The 20,670-nt window shown below is 37.7% G+C and overlaps 25 non-coding genes across 25 annotated transcripts; 4 read left to right on the forward strand and 21 right to left on the reverse strand.

The window, feature by feature from the left end:
• Positions 1 to 92: 92 nt before the first annotated feature.
• Positions 93 to 165, reverse strand: Trnav-aac (transfer RNA valine (anticodon AAC)). Its single transcript has one exon. It is a non-coding gene; the product is annotated as a tRNA-Val (tRNA).
• Positions 166 to 584: 419 nt separating this feature from the next.
• Positions 585 to 657, reverse strand: Trnam-cau (transfer RNA methionine (anticodon CAU)). Its single transcript has one exon. It is a non-coding gene; the product is annotated as a tRNA-Met (tRNA).
• Positions 658 to 1,130: 473 nt separating this feature from the next.
• Trnav-cac (transfer RNA valine (anticodon CAC)) lies at positions 1,131 to 1,203 on the reverse strand. Its single transcript has one exon. It is a non-coding gene; the product is annotated as a tRNA-Val (tRNA).
• A 640-nt stretch (positions 1,204 to 1,843) lies between these two features.
• On the reverse strand, positions 1,844 to 1,916 carry Trnam-cau (transfer RNA methionine (anticodon CAU)). The gene has a single exon. It is a non-coding gene; the product is annotated as a tRNA-Met (tRNA).
• A 235-nt stretch (positions 1,917 to 2,151) lies between these two features.
• Trnaa-agc (transfer RNA alanine (anticodon AGC)) lies at positions 2,152 to 2,224 on the forward strand. Its single transcript has one exon. It is a non-coding gene; the product is annotated as a tRNA-Ala (tRNA).
• Positions 2,225 to 2,390: 166 nt separating this feature from the next.
• On the reverse strand, positions 2,391 to 2,463 carry Trnav-aac (transfer RNA valine (anticodon AAC)). The gene has a single exon. It is a non-coding gene; the product is annotated as a tRNA-Val (tRNA).
• A 709-nt stretch (positions 2,464 to 3,172) lies between these two features.
• Trnav-cac (transfer RNA valine (anticodon CAC)) lies at positions 3,173 to 3,245 on the reverse strand. Its single transcript has one exon. It is a non-coding gene; the product is annotated as a tRNA-Val (tRNA).
• Positions 3,246 to 3,857: 612 nt separating this feature from the next.
• Positions 3,858 to 3,930, reverse strand: Trnam-cau (transfer RNA methionine (anticodon CAU)). Its single transcript has one exon. It is a non-coding gene; the product is annotated as a tRNA-Met (tRNA).
• Positions 3,931 to 4,403: 473 nt separating this feature from the next.
• Trnav-aac (transfer RNA valine (anticodon AAC)) lies at positions 4,404 to 4,476 on the reverse strand. The gene has a single exon. It is a non-coding gene; the product is annotated as a tRNA-Val (tRNA).
• A 416-nt stretch (positions 4,477 to 4,892) lies between these two features.
• On the reverse strand, positions 4,893 to 4,965 carry Trnat-cgu (transfer RNA threonine (anticodon CGU)). Its single transcript has one exon. It is a non-coding gene; the product is annotated as a tRNA-Thr (tRNA).
• Positions 4,966 to 6,238: 1,273 nt separating this feature from the next.
• Positions 6,239 to 6,311, reverse strand: Trnam-cau (transfer RNA methionine (anticodon CAU)). The gene has a single exon. It is a non-coding gene; the product is annotated as a tRNA-Met (tRNA).
• A 235-nt stretch (positions 6,312 to 6,546) lies between these two features.
• Positions 6,547 to 6,619, forward strand: Trnaa-agc (transfer RNA alanine (anticodon AGC)). The gene has a single exon. It is a non-coding gene; the product is annotated as a tRNA-Ala (tRNA).
• A 166-nt stretch (positions 6,620 to 6,785) lies between these two features.
• Trnav-aac (transfer RNA valine (anticodon AAC)) lies at positions 6,786 to 6,858 on the reverse strand. Its single transcript has one exon. It is a non-coding gene; the product is annotated as a tRNA-Val (tRNA).
• A 723-nt stretch (positions 6,859 to 7,581) lies between these two features.
• Trnaa-agc (transfer RNA alanine (anticodon AGC)) lies at positions 7,582 to 7,654 on the forward strand. The gene has a single exon. It is a non-coding gene; the product is annotated as a tRNA-Ala (tRNA).
• Positions 7,655 to 8,527: 873 nt separating this feature from the next.
• On the reverse strand, positions 8,528 to 8,600 carry Trnav-cac (transfer RNA valine (anticodon CAC)). Its single transcript has one exon. It is a non-coding gene; the product is annotated as a tRNA-Val (tRNA).
• Positions 8,601 to 9,241: 641 nt separating this feature from the next.
• Positions 9,242 to 9,314, reverse strand: Trnam-cau (transfer RNA methionine (anticodon CAU)). The gene has a single exon. It is a non-coding gene; the product is annotated as a tRNA-Met (tRNA).
• Positions 9,315 to 9,788: 474 nt separating this feature from the next.
• Positions 9,789 to 9,861, reverse strand: Trnav-aac (transfer RNA valine (anticodon AAC)). The gene has a single exon. It is a non-coding gene; the product is annotated as a tRNA-Val (tRNA).
• Positions 9,862 to 10,275: 414 nt separating this feature from the next.
• Trnam-cau (transfer RNA methionine (anticodon CAU)) lies at positions 10,276 to 10,348 on the reverse strand. The gene has a single exon. It is a non-coding gene; the product is annotated as a tRNA-Met (tRNA).
• A 473-nt stretch (positions 10,349 to 10,821) lies between these two features.
• Positions 10,822 to 10,894, reverse strand: Trnav-aac (transfer RNA valine (anticodon AAC)). Its single transcript has one exon. It is a non-coding gene; the product is annotated as a tRNA-Val (tRNA).
• Positions 10,895 to 11,313: 419 nt separating this feature from the next.
• Positions 11,314 to 11,386, reverse strand: Trnam-cau (transfer RNA methionine (anticodon CAU)). The gene has a single exon. It is a non-coding gene; the product is annotated as a tRNA-Met (tRNA).
• Positions 11,387 to 11,859: 473 nt separating this feature from the next.
• On the reverse strand, positions 11,860 to 11,932 carry Trnav-aac (transfer RNA valine (anticodon AAC)). The gene has a single exon. It is a non-coding gene; the product is annotated as a tRNA-Val (tRNA).
• Positions 11,933 to 12,351: 419 nt separating this feature from the next.
• Positions 12,352 to 12,424, reverse strand: Trnam-cau (transfer RNA methionine (anticodon CAU)). The gene has a single exon. It is a non-coding gene; the product is annotated as a tRNA-Met (tRNA).
• Positions 12,425 to 12,659: 235 nt separating this feature from the next.
• On the forward strand, positions 12,660 to 12,732 carry Trnaa-agc (transfer RNA alanine (anticodon AGC)). The gene has a single exon. It is a non-coding gene; the product is annotated as a tRNA-Ala (tRNA).
• Positions 12,733 to 12,898: 166 nt separating this feature from the next.
• On the reverse strand, positions 12,899 to 12,971 carry Trnav-aac (transfer RNA valine (anticodon AAC)). Its single transcript has one exon. It is a non-coding gene; the product is annotated as a tRNA-Val (tRNA).
• Positions 12,972 to 13,680: 709 nt separating this feature from the next.
• Positions 13,681 to 13,753, reverse strand: Trnav-cac (transfer RNA valine (anticodon CAC)). Its single transcript has one exon. It is a non-coding gene; the product is annotated as a tRNA-Val (tRNA).
• Positions 13,754 to 20,670: the final 6,917 nt, after the last annotated feature.

The raw sequence follows: 20,670 nt of genomic DNA on the forward strand, positions 1-20,670 counted from the left end.
ATAAAAGTATTTGAAAATGATATTTTGATCGGTGGTGTTTGTTCGTCATCTATTGATGGGATTTTAGTTCAAAACTATAGGAATATGGAAAATGTTTCCGCCCGGGCTCGAACCGGGGATCTTTCGCGTGTTAGGCGAACGTGATAACCACTACACTACGAAAACCACATTTCAAACAATTGGCGATTCAGCTCGTAAAAAAAAATTTGCCATTTGCAAACAGAATGGTTTATGAAGACGAAAGCGAATGGCAAATGTCATTAAAATATGAGGAAAACAAATAAGTTATAGGCCAAGTATTGAACCTTGCGTGGTTCCACATGGTAGGCTATACGTTTAGGGTTCGTATTGCTGTTACAATGCGGTTGGTATGAGTGTTTCGAATATCTTTAGGATAGTGATTGTCTAACATCTTCTTTTTGGTTCCACTTTTTTTCATTGTTGTTTTAAGGATTGGTACAAGAAAACATGAATTGTGGAAGTGCATTTAAACTTGAAATTAACAAAGTTATTTTCGAAGTTGATGGCTACAATTGCATGAAACGTCAAAACCGTTATGCCTGAAAATAGTATTTTTAAATGTATGCCTCGAGTGAGGATCGAAATCACGACCTTGAGATTATGAGACTCACGCGCTACCTACTGCGCCATCGAGGCGACAAAAAGTGGACATTTATGATCATGAAACCGAAAATACAAGGTTTTTCATACGTTTTCATCATGCACTATTGGCTCTAAAAATGCATATATGCTTTGGTGTGTGAAAAGTCAGTGAACAAACTAACTCTGTTTACATGTTGAACTTGAATTTTTATTAATAGAATACCACCAGATAATATCATTGAGTCTTTCACTAAAAAGAGAGTTTCATTACCACTCAGCTTTGTGCAAGGGGTTGTAGCTCAGATGGTAGAGCGCGCGCTTAGCATGCGCGAGGTACCGGAATCGATACCCGGCACCTCCATTTCTATGTCTCAAGTAGCATTTTGTGAAGCAGTGATAAGCGCTTTCCAATTTAATCTAGATTTTAAACTTCAGATAAAAGTATTTGAAAATGATATTTTGATCGGTGGTGTTTGTTCGTCATCAATTAATGGTATTTAAGTTCAAAACTAAACGAATATGGAAAATGTTTTCGCACGGGCTCGAACCGGGGACCTTTCGCGTGTGAGGCGAACGTGATAACCACTACACTACGAAAACCACATTTCAAACAATTGGCGATTCAGCTCGTAAAAAGATTTTGGTTATAGGCAAATTGTTCGAAAGCAATTGTTCGTAAAACAATTGTTCGTAAGCATTTCTTCGTATAAATCAAGTTTTAACTGCATGCACGAAAAAACTTTTTAGGAAGAATTGTTTTACGAAGAATTAATTTTACGAACAATTGTTTTACGAACAATTGCTTACGAACAATTGCTTTACGAACAATTGCTTACGAACAATTTGTCGGACACCAAAGATTTTACTATTTGCAAACAGAATGATTTATGAAGACGAAAGCGAATGGCAAATATTATTAAAATATGAGGAAAACAAATAAGCTTATAGACCAACGACTAAACCTTGCGTGGTTCCACATGGTATACGTTTAGAGTTCGTATTGCTTATACAAGCGGTTGGTATGAGTCTTTCGGATATCTTTAGGATAGTGATTGTCTAACATCTTCTTTTTGGTTCCACTTTTTTTTCATTGTTGTTTTAAAGAATTGGCATAAGAAAACATGAGTTTTGGAAGTGTATTTAAAATTGAAATTAACAAAATTATTTTCGATGTTGATGGATGAAACAATTGGATGAAACGTCAAAACCGTTATGCCTGAAAATAGTATTTTTAAATGTATGCCTCGAGTGAGGATCGAACTCACGACCTTGAGATTATGAGACTCACGCGCTACCTACTGCGCCATCGAGGCGACAAAAAATTGGACATTTATGATCATGAAACCGAAAATACAAGGTTTTTCTAATGTTCTTATCATGCACTATTGGTTCTAAAAATGCATATATGCTTTGGTGTGTGAAAAGTCAGTGAACAAACTAACTTTGTTTACATGTTGAACTTGAATTTTTATTAATAGAATACCACCAGATAATATCATTGAGTCTTTCACTAAAAAGAGATTTTCATTACCACTCAGCTTTGTGCAAGGGGGTGTAGCTCAGATGGTAGAGCGCGCGCTTAGCATGCGCGAGGTACCGGGATCAATACCCGGCACCTCCATTTCTATGTCTCAAGTAGCATTTTGTGAAGCAGTGATAAGTGCTTCCCAATTTAATCTAGATTTTAAACTTCAAATAAAAGTATTTGAAAATGATATTTTGATCGGTGGTGTTTGTTCGTCATCTATTGATGGGATTTTAGTTCAAAACTAAAGGAATATGGAAAATGTTTCCGCACGGGCTCGAACCGGGGACCTTTCGCGTGTTAGGCGAACGTGATAACCACTACACTACGAAAACCACATTTCAAACAATCGGGATCCATACCCGGCACCTCCATTTCCATGTCTCAACCACCATTTTGTGAAGCAGTGACCATAAGCGTCCCAAATATAAACAAAATTCTAGATTCTAAACTTCAGATATAAGTACAGTCGACTACGCTTAATTCGGACACTTTGTTTCCGCTCACTTTTGGGCGAATTAAGCGGAGAAACAGCTCTGTCCGCTTAAGCGGAAAATCAATTGTTCGTTTCTTGGTATGCGTAAAGGCAGACAACGCATTAAAAATACCATTCTGTTGCGTAATAAATGAATTGCAGCTGCTCTATACTGCAGTAATTGGCACTGATCTCATAAAAGGCACAAGAATTATACGTTCTAGTTAGTTGTATTGTGCAGTATTTCGATACCAAGCGATTCAACAAATATATTACTGTGTAACACACACATATATGATTGAAATAGTACAGCAATTCTTCAAATACTGTGTCCTGTGTCCGAATTAAGCAGAGAATTGTCCGAATTAACGGAAGTATTTTACGTGCAATTTTTCCTTTTGTTCCCTTCCCGAGCATTGTGGCCGAATAAAGCGGCTGTCCGGGTTATCCAGTGTCCGAATTAAGCGGAGTCGACTGTATTTAAAAATGATATTTTGGTCAGTGGTGTATGTTTCATTGTCTTCATCAATTAATGGTATTTAAGTCCAAAACTAAACGAATATGGAAAATGTTTTCGCCCGGGCTCGAACCGGGGACCTTTCGCGTGTGAGGCGAACGTGATAACCACTACACTACGAAAACTACATTTCAAACAATTGGCGATTCAGCTGGTAAAAAGGTTTTAGTTATAGGCAAATTGTTCGAAAGCAATTGTTCGTATACATCAAGTTTTAACTGCATGCACGAAAAAATGCTTCAGGAAAAGTTATTTTACGAAGAATTAATTTTACGAACAATTGTTTTACGAACAATTGCTTACGAACAATTGCTTTACGAACAATTGCTTACGTACAATTTGTCGGACACCAAAGATTTTACTATTTGCAAACAGAATGATTTATGAAGACGAAAGCGAATGGCAAATATCATTAAAATATGAGGAAAACAAATAAGCTTATAGACCAACGACTAAACCTTGCGTGGTTCCACATGGTACACGTTTAGAGTTCGTATTGCTTTTACAAGCGGTTGGTATGAGTCTTTCGGATATCTTTAGGATAGTGATTGTCTAACATCTTCTTTTTGGTTCCACTTTTTTTTTCATTGTTGTTGTAAAGAAATGGCATAAGAAAACATGAGTTTTGGAAGTGTATTTAAAATTGAAATGAACAAAATTATTTTCGATGTTGATGGATGAAACAATTGGATGAAACGTCAAAACCGTTATGCCCGAAAATAGTATTTTTAAATGTATGCCTCGAGTGAGGATCGAACTCACGACCTTGAGATTATGAGACTCACACGCTACCTACTGCGCCATCGAGGTGACAAAAAATTGGACATTTATGATCATCTAATCGAAAATACAAGGTTTTTCTAATGTTTTTATCATGCACTATTGGTTCTAAAAATCCATATATGCTTTGGTGTGTGAAAAGTCAGTGAACAAACTAACTCTGTTTACATGTTGAACTTGAATTTTTATTAATAGAATACCACCAGATAATATCATTGAGTCTTTCACTAAAAAGAGATTTTCATTACCACTCAGCTTTGTGCAAGGGGTGTAGCTCAGATGGTAGAGCGCGCGCTTAGCATGCGCGAGGTACCGGCATCAATACCCGGCACCTCCATTTCCATGTCTCAAATAGCATTTTGTGAAGCAGTGATAAGTGCTTCCCAGTTTAATCTAGATTTTAAACTTCAGATAAAAGTATTTGAAAATGATATTTTGATCGGTGGTGTTTGTTCGTCATCTGTTGATGGGATTTTAGTTCAAAACTAAAGGAATATGGAAAATGTTTCCGCCCGGGCTCGAACCGGGGACCTTTCGCGTGTTAGGCGAACGTGATAACCACTACACTACGAAAACCACATTTCAAACTATTGGCGATTCAGCTCGTAAAAAAAAATTTGCCATTTGCAAACAGGATGGTTTATGAAGACGAAAGCGAATGGCAAATGTCATTAAATTATGAGGAAAACAAATAAGTTATAGGCCAAGTATTGAACCTTGCGTGGTTCCACATGGTATACGTTTAGGGTTCGTATTGCTGTTACAAAGCGGTTGGTATGAGTGTTTCGAATATCTTTAGGATAGTGATTTTCTAACATCTTCTTTTTGGTTTCACTTTTTTTTTCATTGTTGTTTTAAGGATTGGTACATGAAAACATGAATTTTGGAAGTGCATTTAAACTTGAAATTAACAAAATTATTTTCGAAGTTGATGGCTACAATTGGATGAAACGTCAAAACCGTTATGCCCGAAAATAGTATTTTTAAATGTATGCCTCGAGTGAGGATCAAACTCACGACATTGAGAATACGAGACTCACGCGCTACCTACTACGACATCGAGGCGACGAAAAAGTGGACATTTATGATCATGAAACCGAAAATACAAGGTTTTTCATACGTTTTTTATCATGCACTATTGGCTCTAAAAATGCATATATGCTTTGGTGTGTGAAAAGTCAGTGAACACACTAACTCTGTTTACATGTTGAACTTGAATTTTTATTAATAGAATCCCGGCACCTCCATTTCCATGTCTTAACCACCATTTTGTGAAGCAGTGACCAATCGTCCCAAATTTAAACAAAAATCTAGATTCTAAACTTCAGATATAAGTACAGTCGACTCCGCTTAATTCGGACACTTTGTTTCCGCTCACTTTTGGGCGAATTAAGCGGAGAAACAGCTTTGTCCGCATTAAGCGGAAAATCAATTGTTCGTTTCTCGGTATGCGTAAAGGCAGACAACGCATTAAAAATACCATTCTGTTGCGTAATAAATGAATTGCAGCTGCTCTATACTGCAGTAATTGGCACTGATCTCATAAAAGGCACAAGAATTATACGTTCTAGTTAGTTGTATTGTGCAGTATTTCGATACCAAGCGATTCAACAAATATAAACTACACTACGAAAACTACATTTCAAACAATTGGCGATTCAGCTCGTAAAAAGATTTTAGTTATAGGCAAATTGTTCGTAAGCAATTGTTCGTAAAGCAATTGTTTGTAAGCAATTGTTCGTAAAACAATTGTTCGTAAACTGTTTTTTGTAAAATGAAATCCGTAAAACAACTCTTCGTTAAGCATTTCTTCGTATACATCAAGTTTTAACTGCATGCACGAAAAAATGCATCAGGAAGAATTGTTTTACGAAGAATTATTTTTACGAACAATTGTTTTACGAACAAATGCTTACGTACAATTGCTTTACGAACAATTGCTTACGAACAAGTTGTCGGACACCAAAGATTTTACCATTTGCAAACAGAATGGTTTATGAAGACGAAAGCGAATGGCAAATATCATTAAGATATGAGGAAAACAAATAAGCTTATAGACCAACGACTGAACCTTGCGTGGTTCCACATGGTGCACGTTTAGAGTTCGTATTGCTTTTACAAAGCGGTTGGTATGAGTCTTTCGGATATCTTTAGGATAGTGATTGTCTAACATCTTCTTTTTGGTTCCACTTTTTTTTTCATTGTTGTTTTAAAGGATTGGTACAAGAAAACATGAGTTTTGGAAGTGTATTTAAGATTGAAATTAACAAAAAATTTTTCGATGTTGATGGATGAAACATCAAAACCGTTATACCTGAAAATAGTATTTTTAAATGTATGCCTCGAGTGAGGATCGAACTCACGACCTTGAGATTATGAGACTCACGCGCTACCTACTGCGCCATCGAGGCGACGAAAAAGTGGACATTTATGATCATGAAACCGAAAATACAAGGTTTTTCATACGTTTTTATCATGCACTATTTGCTCTAAAAATGCATATATGCTTTGGTGTGTGAAAAGTCAGTGAACACACTAACTCTGTTTACATGTTGAACTTGAATTTTTATTAATAGAATACCACCAGATAATATCATTGAGTCTTTCACTAAAAAGAGATTATCATTACCACTCAGCTTTGTGCAAGGGGGTGTAGCTCAGATGGTAGAGCGCGCGCTTAGCATGCGCGAGGTACCGGGATCGATACCCGGCACCTCCATTTCTATGTCTCAAGTATCATTTTGTGAAGCAGTGATAAGCGCTTCCCAATTTAATCTAGATTTTAAACTTCAGATAAAAGTATTTGAAAATGATATTTTGATCGGTGGTGTTTGTTCGTCATCTATTGATTGGATTTTAGTTCAAAACTATAGGAATATGGAAAATGTTTCCGCCCGGGCTCGAACCGGGGACCTTTCGCGTGTTAGGCGAACGTGATAACCACTACACTACGAAAACCACATTTCAAACAATTGGCGATTCAGCTCGTAAAAAAAATTTTGCCATTTGCAAACTGAATGGTTTATGAAGACGAAAGCGAATGGCAAATGTCATTAAAATATGAGGAAAACAAATAAGTTATAGGCCAAGTATTGAACCTTGCGTGGTTCCACATGGTATACGTTTAGGGTTTGTATTGCTGTTACAAAGCGGTTGGTATGAGTGTTTCGAATATCTTTAGGATAGTGATTGTCTAACATCTTCTTTTTGGTTTCACTTCTTTTTTCATTGTTGTTTTAAGGATTGGTACATGAAAACATGAATTTTGGAAGTGCATTTAAACTTGAAATTAACAAAATTATTTTCGATGTTGATGGCTACAATTGGATGAAACGTCAAAACCGTTATGCCCGAAAATAGTATTTTTAAATGTATGCCTCGAGTGAGGATCGAACTCACGACATTGAGAATATGAGACTCACGCGCTATCTACTACGACATCGAGGCGACAAAAAGTGGACATTTATGATCATGAAACCGAAAATACAAGGTTTTTCATACGTTTTTATCATGCACTATTGGCTCTAACAATGCGTATATGCTTTGGTGTGTGAAAAGTCAATGAACAAACTAACTCTGTTTACATGTTGAACTTGAATTTTTATTAATAGAATACCACCAGATAATATCATTGAGTCTTTTACAAAAAAGAGATTTTCCTTACCACTTAGCTTTGTGCAAGGGGGTGTAGCTCAGATGGTAGAGCGCGCGCTTAGCATGCGCGAGGTACCGGGATCGATACCCGGCACCTCCATTTCCATGTCTCAACCACCATTTTGTGAAGCAGTGACCAAGCGTCCCAAATTTAAACAAAATTCTAGATTCTAAACTTCAGATATAAGTACAGTCGACTACGCTTAATTCGGACACTTTGGTTCCGCTCACTTTTGGCCGAATTAAGCGGAAAATCAATTGTTTGTTTCTTGGTATGCGTAAAGGCAGACAACGCATTAAAAATACCATTCTGTTGCGTAATAAATGAATTGCAGCTGCTCTATACTGCAGTAATTGGCACTGATCTCATAAAAGGCACAAGAATTATACGTTCTAATTAATTGTATTGTGCACTGTGCAGTATTTCGATACCAAGGGATTCAACAAATATGTTACTGTGTAACACACACATATGTGATTGAAATAGTACAGTAATTCTTCAAATACTGTGTCCTGTGTCCGAATTAAGCGGAGAATTGTCCGAGTTAACGGAAGTCTTTTATGTGCAATTTTTACTTTTGTTCTGTTCCGGAGCATTGTGGCCGAATAAAGCGGCTGTCCGAGTTATCCGGTGTCCGAATTAAGCGGAGTCGACTGTATTTGAAAATGATATTTTGGTCAGTGGTGTATGTTTCGGTGCACGGTCGTTTGGTCGACAGGACGTTTGGTCGAAAGGACGTTTGGTCGACAGGACGTTAGGTCGACAGAACGATTCATTTTTGGGTTAAGGTTAGAGTCAAGGTTAGATTTGGTTTATGGTTAGTTAACTAACCCTAACCCTAAAATAAATCGTTGTGTCGACCTAACGTCCTGTCGACCAAACGTCCTGTTGACCAAATGACCGGGTACCGTATGTTTCATTGTCTTCATCAATTAATGGTATTTAAGTTCAAAACTAAACGAATATGGAAAATGTTTTCGCCCGGGCTCGAACCGGGGACCTTTCGCGTGTGAGGCGAACGTGATAACCACTACACTACGAAAACTACATTTCAAACAATTGGCGATTCAGCTGGTAAAAAGGTTTTGGTTGTAGGCAAATTGTTCGAAAGCAATTGTTCGTAAAACAATTGTTCGTAAGCAATTGTTCGTATACATCAAGTTTTAACTGCATGCACAAAAAACTTTTTAGGAAGAATTGTTTTACGAAGAATTAATTTTACGAACAATTGTTTTACGAGCAATTGCTTACGAACAATTGCTTTACGAACAATTGCTTACGAACAATTTGTCGGACACCAAAGATTTTACTATTTGCAAACAGAATGGTTTATGAAGACGAAAGCGAATGGCAAATATCAGTAAAATATGAGGAAAACAAATAAGCTTATAGACCAACGACTGAACCTTGCGTGGTTCCACATGGTACACGTTTAGAGTTCGTATTGCTTTTACAAAGCGGTTGGTATGAGTCTTTCGGATATCTTTAGGATAGTGATTGTCTAACATCTTTATTTTGGTTCCACTTCAATTTTCATTGTTGTTTTAAAGGATTGGCATAAGAAAACATGAGTTTTGGAAGTGTATTTAAAATTGAAATTAACAAAATTATTTTCGATGTTGATGGATGAAACAATTGGATGAAACGTCAAAACCGTTATGCCCGAAAATAGTATTTTTAAATGTATGCCTCGAGTGAGGATCGAAATCACGACCTTGAGATTATGAGACTCACGCGCTACCTACTGCGCCATCGAGGCTACAAAAAAAGTGGACATTTATGATCATCTAATCGAAAATACAAGGCTTTTCTAACATTTTTATCATGCACTATTGGTTCTAAAAATGCATATATGCTTTGGTGTGTGAAAAGTCAGTGAACAAACTAACTCTGTTTACATGTTGAACTTGAATTTTTATTAATAGAATACCACCAGATAATATCATTGAGTCTTTTACTAAAAACAGATTTTCATTACCACTCAGCTTTGTGCAAGGCGGTGTAGCTCAGATGGTAGAGCGCGCGCTTAGCATGCGCGAGGTACCGGATCAATACCCGGCACCTCCATTTCTATGTCTCAAGTAGCATTTTGTGAAGCAGTGATAAGCGCTTCCCAATTTAATCTAGATTTTAAACTTCAGATAAAAGTATTTGAAAATGATATTTTGAACGGTGGTGTTTGTTCGTCATCTATTGATGGGATTTTAGTTCAAAACTATAGGAATATGGAAAATGTTTCCGCCCGGGCTCGAACCGGGGATCTTTCGCGTGTTAGGCGAACGTGATAACCACTACACTACGAAAACCACATTTCAAACAATTGGCGATTCAGCTCGTAAAAAAAAATTTGCCATTTGCAAACAGAATGGTTTATGAAGACGAAAGCGAATGGCAAATGTCATTAAAATATGAGGAAAGCAAATAAGTTATAGGCCAAGTATCGAACCTTGCGTGGTTCCACATGGTATACGTTTAGGGTTCGTATTGCTGTTACAATGCGGTTGGTATGAGTGTTTCGAATATCTTTAGGATAGTGATTGTCTAACATCTTCTTTTTGGTTCCACTTTTTTTCATTGTTGTTTTAAGGATTGGTACAAGAAAACATGAATTTTGGAAGAGCATTTAAACTTGAAATTAACAAAGTTATTTTCGAAGTTGATGGCTACAATTGCATGAAACGTCAAAACCGTTATGCCTGAAAATAGTATTTTTAAATGTATGCCTCGAGTGAGGATCGAAATCACGACCTTGAGATTATGAGACTCACGCGCTACCTACTGCGCCATCGAGGCGACGAAAAAGTGGACATTTATGATCATGAAACCGAAAAAACAAGGATTTTCATACGTTTTTATCATGCACTATTGGCTCTAAAAATGCATATATGCTTTGGTGTGTGAAAAGTCAGTGAACAAACTAACTCTGTTTACATGTTGAACTTGAATTTTTATTAATAGAATACCACCAGATAATATCATTGAGTCTTTTACTAAAAACAGATTTTCATTACCACTCAGCTTTGTGCAAGGGGTTGTAGCTCAGATGGTAGAGCGCGCACTTAGCATGCGCGAGGTACCGGATCGATACCCGGCACCTCCATTTCTATGTCTCAAGTAGCATTTTGTGAAGCAGTGATAAGCGCTTCCCAATTTAATCTAGATTTTAAACTTCAGATAAAAGTATTTGAAAATGATATTTTGATCGGTGGTGTTTGTTCGTCATCTATTGATGGGATTTTAGTTCAAAACTATAGGAATATGGAAAATGTTTCCGCCCGGGCTCGAACCGGGGATCTTTCGCGTGTTAGGCGAACGTGATAACCACTACACTACGAAAACCACATTTCAAACAATTGGCGATTCAGCTTGTAAAAAAAAATTTGCCATTTGCAAACAGAATGGTTTATGAAGACGAAAGCGAATGGCAAATGTCATTAAAATATGAGGAAAACAAATAAGTTATAGGCCAAGTATTGAACCTTGCGTGGTTCCACATGGTAGGCTATACGTTTAGGGTTCGTATTGCTGTTACAATGCGGTTGGTATGAGTGTTTCGAATATCTTTAGGATAGTGATTGTCTAACATCTTCTTTTTGGTTCCACTTTTTTTCATTGTTGTTTTAAGGATTGGTACAAGAAAACATGAATTTTGGAAGAGCATTTAAACTTGAAATTAACAAAGTTATTTTCGAAGTTGATGGCTACAATTGCATGAAACGTCAAAACCGTTATGCCTGAAAATAGTATTTTTAAATGTATGCCTCGAGTGAGGATCGAAATCACGACCTTGAGATTATGAGACTCACGCGCTACCTACTGCGCCATCGAGGCGACGAAAAAGTGGACATTTATGATCATGAAACCGAAAAAACAAGGATTTTCATACGTTTTTATCATGCACTATTGGCTCTAAAAATGCATATATGCTTTGGTGTGTGAAAAGTCAGTGAACAAACTAACTCTGTTTACATGTTGAACTTGAATTTTTATTAATAGAATACCACCAGATAATATCATTGAGTCTTTTACTAAAGACAGATTTTCATTACCACTCAGCTTTGTGCAAGGGGTTGTAGCTCAGATGGTAGAGCGCGCACTTAGCATGCGCGAGGTACCGGATCGATACCCGGCACCTCCATTTCTATGTCTCAAGTAGCATTTTGTGAAGCAGTGATAAGCGCTTCCCAATTTAATCTAGATTTTAAACTTCAGATAAAAGTATTTGAAAATGATATTTTGATCGGTGGTGTTTGTTCGTCATCTATTGATGGGATTTTAGTTCAAAACTATAGGAATATGTAAAATGTTTCCGCCCGGGCTCGAACCGGGGATCTTTCGCGTGTTAGGCGAACGTGATAACCACTACACTACGAAAACCACATTTCAAACAATTGGCGATTCAGCTTGTAAAAAAAAATTTGCCATTTGCAAACAGAATGGTTTATGAAGACGAAAGCGAATGGCAAATGTCATTAAAATATGAGGAAAACAAATAAGTTATAGGCCAAGTATTGAACCTTGCGTGGTTCCACATGGTAGGCTATACGTTTAGGGTTCGTATTGCTGTTACAATGCGGTTGGTATGAGTGTTTCGAATATCTTTAGGATAGTGATTGTCTAACATCTTCTTTTTGGTTCCACTTTTTTTCATTGTTGTTTTAAGGATTGGTACAAGAAAACATGAATTTTGGAAGAGCATTTAAACTTGAAATTAACAAAGTTATTTTCGAAGTTGATGGCTACAATTGCATGAAACGTCAAAACCGTTATGCCTGAAAATAGTATTTTTAAATGTATGCCTCGAGTGAGGATCGAAATCACGACCTTGAGATTATGAGACTCACGCGCTACCTACTGCGCCATCGAGGCGACGAAAAAGTGGACATTTATGATCATGAAACCGAAAATACAAGGTTTTTCATACGTTTTTATCATGCACTATTTGCTCTAAAAATGCATATATGCTTTAGTGTGTGAAAAGTCAGTGAACAAACTAACTCTGTTTACATGTTGAACTTGAATTTTCATTAATAGAATACCACCAGATAATATCATTGGGTCTTTCACTAAAAAGAGATTTTCATTACCACTCAGCTTTGTGCAAGGGGGTGTAGCTCAGATGGTAGAGCGCGCGCTTAGCATGCGCGAGGTACCGGGATCAATACCCGGCACCTCCATTTCTATGTCTCAAGTAGCATTTTGTGAAGCAGTGATAAGTGCTTCCCAGTTTAATCTAGATTTTAAACTTCAGATAAAAGTATTTGAAAATGATATTTTGATCGGTGGTGTTTGTTCGTCATCTATTGATGGGATTGTAGTTCAAAACTAAAGGAATATGGAAAATGTTTCCGCCCGGGCTCGAACCGGGGACCTTTCGCGTGTTAGGCGAACGTGATAACCACTACACTACGAAAACCACATTTCAAACAATTGGGATCCATACCCGGCACCTCCATTTCCATGTCTCAACCACCATTTTGTGAAGCAGTGACCATAAGCGTCCCAAATATAAACAAAAATCTAGATTCTAAACTTCAGATATAAGTACAGTCGACTACGCTTAATTCGGACACTTTGTTTCCGCTCACTTTTGGGCGAATTAAGCGGAGAAACAGCTTTGTCCGCTAAAGCGGAAAATCAATTGTTCGTTTCTTGGGATGCGTAAAGGCAGACAACGCATTAAAAATACCATTCTGTTGCGTAATAAATGAATTGCAGCTGCTCTATACTGCAGTAATTGGCACTGATCTCATAAAAGGCACAAGAATTATACGTTCTAGTTAGTTGTATTGTGCAGTATTTCGATACCAAGCGATTCAACAAATATATTACTGTGTAACACACACATATATGATTGAAATAGTACAGTAATTCTTCAAATACTGTGTCCTGTGTCCGAATTAAGCAGAGAATTGTCCGAATTAACGAAAGTATTTTACGTGCAATTTTTACTTTTGTTACCTTCCCGAGCATTGTGGCCAAATAAAGCGGCTGTCCGGGTTATCCGGTGTCCGAATTAAGCGGAGTCGACTGTATTTAAAAATGATATTTTGGTCAGTGGTGTATGTTTCATTGTCTTCATCAATTAATGGTGTTTAAGTTCAAAACTAAATGAATATGGAAAATGTTTTCGCCCGGGCTCGAACCGGGGACCTTTCGCGTGTGAGGCGAACGTGATAACCACTACACTACGAAAACTACATTTCAAACAATTGGCGATTCAGCTCGTAAAAAGATTTTGGTTATAGGCAAATTGTTCGTAAGCAATTAGACCGGGAGCCCGCGACCTCCACCCTAGGTGAAAAAGTTACCAATTTCTATTCATACAGCGATGTCCGGTGGTATGTGGGTACTCATAATCTGGAAGTCTGCCGAGCCGCTGGTGGTGGGTATGGGAATGGGGGGCATTTTTCATGGCCCAAAAAGTGCGCTAGGTCAGCTGAAATAGTTACCGCTTGAAACTTAGTTGGTTGTAAAGTAAATTGTTTCTAGATGATTGTCTGGTATGTGACAGACATTTTTTGTGGTGGGGGGCTCTGACAGACAAGTTTTATACTCCCCAAAATTTGCGCTAGGTCAGCTGAAAAAGTTACCGGATAAAACCAACTGATTATTAATCTGTGAGTGTTAAGCTTCACAAAAATATATGTGACAGACAAACTTGGTGGTGGGTGTCCCCTGACAGACGACCTAAAGTAGGTAACCCCCCTAACTGAGCTAGGTCAGCTAAAATAGTTACCGGATAAAACCAATTGAAAATTAATGTGTGAGTGTTAAGCTTCACAAAAATGTATGTGACAGACAAATTTGGTGGTGGGTGTCCCCTGACAGACGACCTAAAGTAGGTGACCCCCCTAACTGAGCTAGGTCAGCTGAAATAGTTACCGGATAAAACCAATTGAAAAATAATGTGTGAGTGTTAAGCTTCACAAAAATATATGTGACAGACAAATTTGGTGGTGGGTGTTCCCTGACAGACGACCTGAAATAGGCCTAGGCATGGCCATCTAAAGATACGGCCTGATTTGTCACATTTTGCAGAAATTTTCAGGTTTTTCTAACTTTGGGCGAATGTTTAAATAAATTTTTCTAAAAATTAGATTTTTACGCTTTTTTTATTCTTTTTCTCAGATGACACAATAGGTTTTAACACCCTCACATGTTGAAAAACAAAGAAAATTTGATTTCAAAGATTTTAGTCAGACTGTTAATTTTTAATAACAGTCTGATTTTGCGTTTTTTAACTTACTTTTACTCGTTTGCTACTGCTTCCCTAAGGCAACAAAAAAGTTTTATGTCATCAGGAAACCGCAAAAAGTAAAAGCATCTCAGAAAATGTCAGTCAAACACTAGCAGTAGTTGTAATCAAAATCTGCAAAATGTGACAAATCAGGCCTCATCTTCAGGTGGCCATGGCCTAGGTAACCCCCAGGTTTGCACTAAGTCAATTGATAGGAGGGATTTGTTAGCTGTGCTTTTGAAGTACGGTATACTAAGTAACAGAACATGATTTATCTACTTCATTTGTCTACACAAATAAAAATAGTTTCAGTGCAAGGAACTATAGCAAGCGTTTTTGCATATGCTTGGCTCACTACAATCTTAGCCAGTAAATCAACTGTTTTCTACATTGGTTTAACGTCTGCAGACGTTGAATCAATTTAAAAAATGGTTGATTTGCTGTCTGAGATCGGTTGTCTTACTTTTAAATCTTGTAAGAAATCCGGCTGTCTTACTTTTAGCGAGTTTGGTGATTGGAATTTTACAGTCCTAGTGCAAGCTGTTAAGTTAGTTTGAAAGGGATTATTTGCTTTTGTGATACAGTGGGCAACGACACATTACTAACAATTCACTCGTTAAAGCGCTTGATCATCTGACTATAGCACTATACCTTAACCCAGTGGCGTATCCTGGTTGGTTGAGCAAGGGAAGCAATAAAACTCGTGGGGAATAGAGCGTGCCGAAGGCACGTGTTTTCTAGGGGGGTCCGGGGGCATGCTCCCCCGGAAAATTTTTGCAAAATTACACTCAAATAATGAATTATACTGCTTTCTGGAAACACCTTTAGGGTAATTTTTGTATGAAATTTATTAGCAGATAAACAGCTATTAACTTGTTAAAGGTAGCTCTTACACACGAACGGGCAAAGGGCAAAAATGCGACTATAATTAGAGAACACCAAAAACTCAGCTACAAAGTCAAGTCTAGCTTAGACCTCACATATCCTGTCTTATTCCAAAGTCTATCCAGCCAGGATAACAGTGTAAAGCCAACATTTGGCTCAAACTTTTGCTTACAAGGCCGATATTATAACCATAACGGTGCCCTAGATTTTCTCATTACATAGCTCACTGGCACAACATCCAACAGAGCAGAGTTGCCAGACTATGAAAAAGTCTTAAAGCCAAAATAATACAAAGAAAAGGCCAAATGGATATATTTACCTGTTTCTATCAAAAATAATAAAATTTACATATATATTTTATAACTTGTAGTGGATTTTAATAAATTGTAGCAAAAATAATTCTGAAAGTAGCCCAAAAAATAGCAAGTTAGCCTATAAAAGTAGCGGATGAGTTTTGATCCGCCACATTACGAGTATTAAACAAGTATAGAACATGTATTGAACAATGTTGAATATGGTTTCATCTGGTAAGGTTACAATATTAGAGAAATATTGATTATTATGCATTTTGAAAAGTTATTTTAAAAAAAATAATTCGCGGAATTTGGCTAATCTGGCAACCCCGCGACTGGAAGCAATTTTTAAATCGCTTCCAGCGATTAGTTAAAAGAAACGTAAATTGCGAAAACTTTGCGCTGCTTTTTTCCTTTCTTTCAAACTTGTTTCTTCTTATTGCAAAAACGAGAGCAACGGATGCAATACGAATCTTCGCTTCCGTTGGCTTCCAACTTTTTTAAAATTAAAACCGAGTTCAAAATCATACGGGGGGGCATGAGTTAAAAACCGTTCTAAATCGCATTTAGGTAAAGAAATTACGAAATCGTTTTGCTGAAAAATATCAGCTTCTCTTTTTTCAATTTTGACAGGGGAAGCAATGCTTCCCTTGCTTCCATTGAGGATACGCCCCTGCCTTAACCATTTAGCTGTGTGATACACTTTTAACATGAATGAACACTTTTTTCGAAACTCCCTACAATAAGCTACTATATGACATCAAAAAAATAAATAATTAAGTACTCTACGTTTTTTATTCCTCCAAACCGTTATTCTACGAACAAGACTTTTCAAACAGGCAGCCAGTGATAATTCAGTTTAAGCTACGCAACAAATTGGCGATCTAACGAGTATGGATAAATATTAGTAGGCTAACTTGAAGAATATGATATAAAAACAGTGTAAAAAGCAACCTTTCGAAAAAACATTGACAGCAAATCATCCATTTTTTACATTAATTCAACGTCTGCAGACGTTGAATCTGCAGACGTCTGCAGACGTTGAATCAATGAAAAAAGAACGGTCATGAAAAAACATTGCAAGCATTCGACTACAATTATTATCATCCGATTGCTTTTCTGTCACCACACGTAAAATCATCCAGACAAGTTCCTCTGCATTACCCATAGGTGTCTTTCATCAGTCATGTCACAAAACGTTTACCTGTACAGCAGTTAAAAGAACATTTCAACCTAAGGCAGTTGCTTTATCTTCTGCTAAAGTCGAGATGCAGAAGCTCGCTCCCTAACAAGATGCAGAAGCTCGCTCGCTAACAAGATGCAGAAGCTCGCTCCCTTAGTCGGACAAAATAGGTTTATTGAAATGATCCTGCATATTTTGCTGTCCCAAGCAAAAAAAATACAAAAATAAAGAAGAAAATACCGTTAAGGTCTCAACGATGGATGGATGCGAATCACTTAAGTCAAGAGCAGTGTTTTCTAAAAACGAAAGGATTAAATCACTAATTCGTAGTGGTGTGGACTTAATTGCCAAAGAAGCAGAGTATCACAAGTCTTGCCGGGTTCATTTTGATAGAGAGACTAAAAGCAATCCCCAAACCACCACAAAGTGGAATATTTCATCTCGCCAAACTCACAACCTTCCTTTCCTAACAATATGCGAATTTGTTGAGGAAGAGATGCAAAAGCAAAGGCCAATGCTATTTTCAATATTATTTAATCTTTACAAATATGAGTATTTTGATAAATGGAGGAAATGATGTTGAGCTATGGTCTAACTCCACACAGAACCTTGTGAGGAAAATTTCTCATAAGTTTGGTAAAGCACTAACAATAAGTAGGCAATTTTATTTACACCTCACTTCTCTCTGCCCAAGAAGAAAAATATGCTCTGATAGGTGATTATAGTGCCAATCAAGATGATCAGATTCGTGCAGCGGCACTTCTCTTACGAGGTGAAATATTGACTTGCTTACGAGCTACTCAAAACCAAAACCCCAAATCCAACAATCGTAGAGAGCTTGAAGGATATGGCCCCAAAACTTCCTGAATGATTGCAACTCTTCTATAGCCTACCACACGATTATGTGGGTTGAAATCCAAATTCAGTGATTCTCACACAGACACAATGGAAAGAAAAGTTGAATCAATGTAGTCAGATGCTGTGTATAACGTCAGTCGAGGTCATGTAAAGCCATGGAAGCACACAATACTTGGTTTAGAAGCAATGACAGGTTCCAAGTTAACTTTGCAGATACCTAACAGGGAAGGCCACACAATTAACTACAATGATGTGAAAAGTTTAGAGCCGGAATTTGCATACTCCGCTTTAGCACAGGAAGAAAGTAAAACTCACGTTCCGTGGGAGAAGCATCTGATTATATTCAGGAAATAATGGAGAAAGAGTCCATCTTGACATGCAAAATGAAGCCGCTAGATATGTATTGGTTCAGCAAAAGTAGAGATGTTGCAACTCCACTCTATGCTGGTTTCATGAACAATAATAGAGTGGATTGTCTACCGCTACAGCGAATATGTTACATGGACCCAATAACAAGATTACCAACCAACAATAACGTTGTTAAAGAAAGACTGGTTACTGGTTAGAACCATGAAAGTTGCAACTGAAACTCACCAACAATACGCCGTGGTGACGCATGACGTAGCTCTTGCACAATGCACACCCCTGGTTACACAAAAAGCCTACTCCATTCAAGCCATTGAAGGCCCTCTTTTTGACAATCTCCTCATTATGCTTGGGAATTTCCACATGGATCTTGCATTTTTCGGAGCAGAAGGAACCTTCATAAATGATTGCGGGATAGAGTCGATATTGTCGGAGTCAAAGATCCTTGCCGAGGGATCATTACAAGGGTTCATTACAGGAAATTTTGCAACAGGTGTAGGCTACTGTACTCGTGTGCACGAAATTATAGCCAACGTCATGGAAAGAAAGCTATACGATCGATTCTTAACAACTTTAGATGCAGATGAAATTGACAACTTCCAGCAAGTCATGTCCACTATTCCAACTGACCCTGATAAAGTAGAAGTATGCTTGGCCAATCCAGTCGTCACCGAACATCGGGAAAAGTATGAAGAATGCTTTAACAGGTCCATGAATGAAGTGTTTAGTGAAACCTATCAGTTCTGAACACTATAGGTTCTACGTGATTGGTCCTACATGTTCTTAATCAACTGACTCTATCGAGAAGTGCAGAGATGCGTCAGGATGAACGACGCAAGGGGTTACATTGTTATTGTACCAATACTTCTAGAAATATATTTCGCTCTGAATTGTCTAAATTATGCAAGATGGGGATCGTTGTTCTACAACAAACTAAAAAACGCGGATCCGAAACTGAGAGCTATACTGGATAATGGTGCTTTTTCAGTTAGGCGTACCAAAAGGATTACTCTAGGACGGCAGTCCATCTGTCTTTAGAGCAAACTGCGAATAGGGACGCTGCGTCGCAGGTGAAAGGAATAATTAGCTTTCAGAACTCAAAATGTGCCATAAAAAGATGTTGTGTCACAGCTACACAGAGACCTGCTTCTGTAACAGAGTTAAGATATCTTGCAGGCTTAGAACAAGTCGAAGATGCCGGCATGCCGCGAAACAGTTACGCAATCACAGAATTGTTAAAGAAAACGAGAAAATGTCACTATTATGGCTGGTCAAAAACAAATGAAGTTATCATTCCAGGCTGGTTTGAAGGCGCAGCTATACCATCTGAGCTATTTAGTAAATCGGAGAAAAGAAGTGATGAGGATGACATTGAGAGTTGTGATGAACAGTGGAGCGGAAATTCCGACTCGGAAGATGAATATGACTTGAAATTATTTTTTTAGTCAATAACTCACCACTATTGCCCAACATTTTTTCTTATATAGGCTAGACTGTTCAGTGTTGACGAAAAATTCAGACAAAAACTTTTCAAGTATTAATAGGCTATGGCTATCCTTAACAGTGATTGTTATTATAGATCTAACTAACCCTAACCCAAGTTGGGTGATTGCTCAATTTGCATCATTTTTATTCCGGTATTAAATTAGTAGTTAAATTGCCTGTTATACCTAATACTTATTTTCTGTTGTGCACACATAAAACAAAACACTTCTTCAAGTTTTTTTAGCGGAAACTCCTGTCATTGATTTAGTGCAAAAAGGGAAGGGGTTAGGCTACCTAGACCTATTTTAGGTCGTCTGTCAGGGTACATCCACCACCAAATTTGTCTGTCACATACATTTTTGTGAAGCTTAACACTCACACATTATTTTTCAATTGGTTTTATCCGGTAACTATTTCAGCTGACCTAGCTCAAGTTAGGGGGGTCACTTACTTCAGGTCGTCTGTCAGGGGACACCCACCACCAAATTTGTCTGTCACATACATTTTTGTGAAGCTTAACACTCACAGATTAATTTTTAATTGGTTTTATCCGGTAACTATTTTAGCTGACCTAGCTCAGTTAGGGGGGTCACCTACTTTAGGTCGTCTGTCAGGGGACACCCACCACCAAACTTGTCTGTCACATGAATTTTTGTGAAGCTTAACACTCACAGATTAATAATCAGTTGGTTTTATCCGGTAACTTTTTCAGCTGACCTAGCGCAAATTTTGGGGAGTATAAAACTTGTCTGTCAGAGCCCCCCAACCACAAAAAATGTCTGTCACATACCAGACAATCATCTAG

This window comes from Aplidium turbinatum, chromosome 3, assembly GCF_918807975.1.
Source record: "Aplidium turbinatum chromosome 3, kaAplTurb1.1, whole genome shotgun sequence".
Lineage (NCBI taxonomy): Eukaryota > Metazoa > Chordata > Ascidiacea > Aplousobranchia > Polyclinidae > Aplidium > Aplidium turbinatum.